Source organism: Aquarana catesbeiana, linkage group LG07 (assembly GCF_042186555.1).
Source record: "Aquarana catesbeiana isolate 2022-GZ linkage group LG07, ASM4218655v1, whole genome shotgun sequence".
NCBI lineage: Eukaryota > Metazoa > Chordata > Amphibia > Anura > Ranidae > Aquarana > Aquarana catesbeiana.
The window spans coordinates 157,368,626-157,373,519 of NC_133330.1; positions in this window are offsets into that span (position 1 = coordinate 157,368,626).

Here is a 4,894-nt window from a genome sequence, read left to right on the forward strand (position 1 = left end):
CAGTCTAGCCAAGCCTATATCTGACTGCAGGCCATTGCTGGTGTACGTTTTCAAATACACTTTCAGGCAGGCAGGCAGGCAGGCAGGCAAGTAATTCAGTGATCTGCAGTGCATTAAATATATATATATATAGTCTCCAATATATATATATCCACTGCATTCTAGTCTAGCCAAGCCTATATCTGACTGCAGGCCATTGCTGGTGTACATTTTCAAATACACTTTCAGTTAGGCAGGCAAGTGATTCAGTGATCTGCAGTGCATTAAATATATATACAGTTTCCAACATATATATATCCACTGCAGTCCAGTTTAGCCAAGCCTATATCTGACTGCAGGCCATTGCTGATGTACGTTTTCAAATACACTTTCAGGCAGGCAAGTGATTCAGTGATCTGCAGTGCACTAAATATATATACAGTCTCATATATATATCCACTGCATTCCAGTCTAGCCAAGCCTATATCTGACTGCAGGCCATTGCTGGTGTACGTTTTCAAATACACTTTCAGGCAGACAGGCAAGTGATTCAGTGATCTGCAGTGCATTAAATATATATACAGTCTCCAACATATAAATATCCACTACATTCCAGTCTAGTCAAGCCTATATCTGACTGCAGGCCATTGCTGGTGTACGTTTTCAAATATACTTTCAGGCAGGCAGGCAGGCAGGCAGGCAAGTAATTCAGTGATCTGCAGTGCATTAAATATATATATAGTCTCCAATATATATATATATCCACTGCATTCTAGTCTAGCCAAGCCTATATCTGACTGCAGGCCATTGCTGGTGTACGTTTTCAAATACATTTTCAGGCAGACAGGCAAGTGATTCAGTGATCTGCAGTGCATTAAATATATATACAGTCTCCAACATATATATATATATATATATATATATATATATATATATATATATATATCCACTGCATTCCAGTCTAACCAAAACTATATCTGACTGCAGGCCATTGCTGGTGTACATTTTCAAATACACTTTCAGGCAGGCAGGCAGGCAAGTGATTCAGTGATCTGCAGTGCATTAAATATATATACAGTCTCCAACATATATATATATCCACTGCAGTCCAGTTTAGCCAAGCCTATATCTGACTGCAGGCCATTGCTGATGTACGTTTTCAAATACACTTTCAGGCAGGCAAGTGATTCAGTGATCTGCAGTGCACTAAATATATATACAGTCTCATATATATATCCACTGCGTTCCAGTCTAGCCAAGCCTATATCTGACTGCAGGCCATTGCTGGTGTACGTTTTCAAATACACTTTCAGGCAGGCAAGTGATTCAGTGATCTGCAGTGCATTAAATATATATACAGTCTCCAACATATATATATATCCACTGCATTCCAGTCTAGCCAAGCTTATATATGACTGCAGGCCATTGCTGGTGTACGTTTTCAAATACACTTTTAGGCAGGCAGACAGGCAAGTGATTCAGTGATCTGCAGTGCATTAAATATATATACAGTCTCCAACATATATATATATATATCCACTGCATTCCAGTCTAACCAAAACTATATCTGACTGCAGGCCATTGCTGGTGTACATTTTCAAATACACTTTCAGGCAGGCAGGCAAGTGATTCAGTGATCTGCAGTGCATTAAATATATATACAGTCTCCAACATATATATATTCACTGCAGTCCAGTTTAGCCAAGCCTATATCTGACTGCAGGCCATTGCTGGTGTACGTTTTCAAATACACTTTCAGGAAGGCAGGCAAGTGATTCAGTGATCTGCAGTGCATTAAATATATATACAGTCTCAAACATATATATATCCACTGCATTCCAGTTTAGCCAAGCCTATATCTGACTACAGGCTATTGCTGGTGTACGTTTTCAAATACACTTTCAGGCAGGCAGACAGGCAAGTGATTCAGTGATCTGCAGTGCATTAAATATATATATACAATCTCCAACACGGAGACACATGGCCGTGGGGCACACTTGTCCTGTTTTTCGACAGCTGGCCGCGTTGAGCCACAACATGCAGAAGAGTTTTTAGAGTGGATCACAAAGCCGTGTTCATCCTCCTCATCCTCTGTCACCCAGGCTAAGAGAAGTTTGGCTGCCAATGCAGCTGCCAAAGCGGCCTATTCCATCGGCTCAACGGCATCAGTCACTCCTTCCCTAGCCCCACCATCATGTCCTGAGGAGTCCCCCAACTGTTCGACCACAGTGTCGGGTACATGCTGCAGGAGGATGCGCAGCGTTTTGAAGGCTCCGATGATGGTACCCAGGTTGAGGATGAAGGCAGTAACGTGAGCCCAGAGAGAGGGGGTGCTCCAGTGGCAAGGAGGGAGGGGATTATGAGGTCACTGACTCTACATGGGTGCCTGAAGAGAGGAGGAGGAGGAGGCACATCTCCAACGAGGCAGAATGCCCTCCAGGGGCCAGCTTGAGGACAGCCAACCAACTGCATCAAACCGCAGAGCTCCGCATGTGCAGGGCGCTGCTGACTCCATGCGTTTTTTCAAAAGTTCTTTGGTGTGGGCCTTTTTTGAGACGTGTGCAGCATATTGCACCTTTGCTGTTTGCAACATATGTCTGAAGCGTATCAAGAGTGGCCAAAACAGCAGCCGCTTGGGCACCACATGCTTGACCAGACATATGTCGAGCTCCCATGCAGTCCGTTGGCAACAGTATTTAAAAGACCCACACCAAAGAACAAGGCGGACATCCCCGTGCTCCTCATCAGCTGGGGTCTCCAACCCCACTATACCTTCAGTCCTCTCAGAGACCTGCACTGAGAGGAATGAAGGTGTAGCATCAGGTGTCCCAAGCACTTGTGGGCAATCTGCTAGAGGTACACCTAAATCCGATTGTAGCAGGAAAATATCCCTACCCCAGTTGCTAAACCGTCGAAAGAAATTCGGTCCCAGCCATCCACATGCTAGTTTGGCTAAATTGCTAGCACTCCAGCTGCTGCCTTTTCAGCTAGTAGACACTGCCCCCTTTCGAGAATTTGTGGAATGTGCAGTACATCAGTGGCAGGTTCCCAAATGCCATTTTTTTTCTCGGAAGGCCATTCCGGCTCTCTACCGGCATGTGGAAGGCAATGTCTTGGCCTCGTTGGACAGGGCGGTCAGCAGTAAGGTGCATATTACCGCTGTCCAGCAGGCATGGGCAGGGACGTTACCTTTCTTTCACGGCGCACTGGGTAACTCTGCTGGCAGCTGGGAAGAATGCAGAACAGGGTGCAGTAATGTTGGAGCTTGTTCCGCCACCATGCCTCCAAAATGCTGGTAGTGGTGATTCTGCCACAACTCTCTCCTCCACCCCCTTTTCTTCTTCTTCCTCTATGGCCTCTTCCTGTGCAAATTTGTCCTTGGATCCAGCGGTGCTCCGTAGGCATTCTAGGGGCTACGCAAGCACTCAGGCAAAAAGATGCCTTGCGGTGCTTGAGTTGGTCTGCTTAGGGGACAGGAGCCACACTGGGGCTGAGATTCTGGAAGCTCTGCAGGGGCAGGTTCAGAGGTGGTTGATGCCACGCCAGCTTCAGCCAGGAATGGTGGTTTGCGACAATAGCACCAACCTCCTCTCCGCCCTCCGACAGGGACACTTGACCCATGTTCCCTGTTTGGCTCACGTCCTTAATTTGGTGGTGCAGCAGTTCTTGTGCAGGTACCTGGGCTTACAGGATCGCCTGAGGCAGGCCAGGAAAGTCTGTGGTCATTGCCGCCGGTCATATAATGTCAGTGCTCGGCTGGCTGACATTCAAAAGGAATGCAACCTGCCCAAGAACTGCCTCATCTGTGACATGCCCACCAGGTGGAACTCAACGTTGGCAATGCTGCAGCGGCTGCGCACGCAGCAGAGGGCCATCAATGAGTACCTGTGCGAGTATGGCACCAGGACAGGGTCAGGGGAGCTTGGCTTTTTTTCGCCACGCCAGTGGCTAATGATCAAGGATGCATGCACTGTCCTGTTACCATTTGAGGAAACCACGAGGATAACAAAAAATGGGATTTGAAAGGGAAACCTGAACAGGGACCTCTTCAACTGGGTCCTGTCGCTTTCAAAGGAATTAGGACTATTGCGGTACCGGAAGGGATGTAGGAAGACTTTGTTAAAAAGTAAAAAATTTATTTGAGATAACAATAAAAAGTCCTACAAAGGACACATCGTATACATAATTTAACATACACAATTTATCATAATTTAACATACACAAAACAGTGATTGTTACAGCATTGTTGACACTTAGTTAGTAGGACTAATACCCACACAGATGCATGAACAGAGGTTGTATAATATAATACTTGCAGACGTGACCTCTACAGTTTCGCGGTCACAGCCGCTTCTTCAGGAGGCGTCTGATAGTATATAATCTACAAAGATGAAGAGAACAATACAGTATCAACATAACAAAAAAATAACAAAAAAATGGACAAATGTCATAAAAAACACGCAATTAATGTTGGAGAACATATTTGAAATTTAGAAGTTGCACTCACCAACCTGTAACCACAAAGGTTTCTGGAGCGATACTGTGAGACGCCCTCAAAAGGCGTTTCCCCGGGGGCGAGCCAGGGAGGCAAATTTGGGTGAAATTATTATGAAAAAATGTAATGAAGACGAATTTAGAATTTTATCCGGCGTGTGTTTTCCTTGAGAAACCACCCGGGAGTGTCAAGTTGGCAGATGGAAAAAAGAAGGAAAGGGAAATAAGTAGATCACAAGAAATGGTGTGATAATAGGGAGAAAAGGGGGGACAGGGAAAGAGAAAAGGAAAGGAGGAAAAGAACCAGCCATAGGGCATGGGATGGTTGTGGAGAGAAAAACAGGGAGAACAGAGAAAGAAAGAAAAAGGGAAAAAGAAGGGGGGGGGAAGGGGGGGGGGAGAAAAAGAGGGAAGAAGAAAG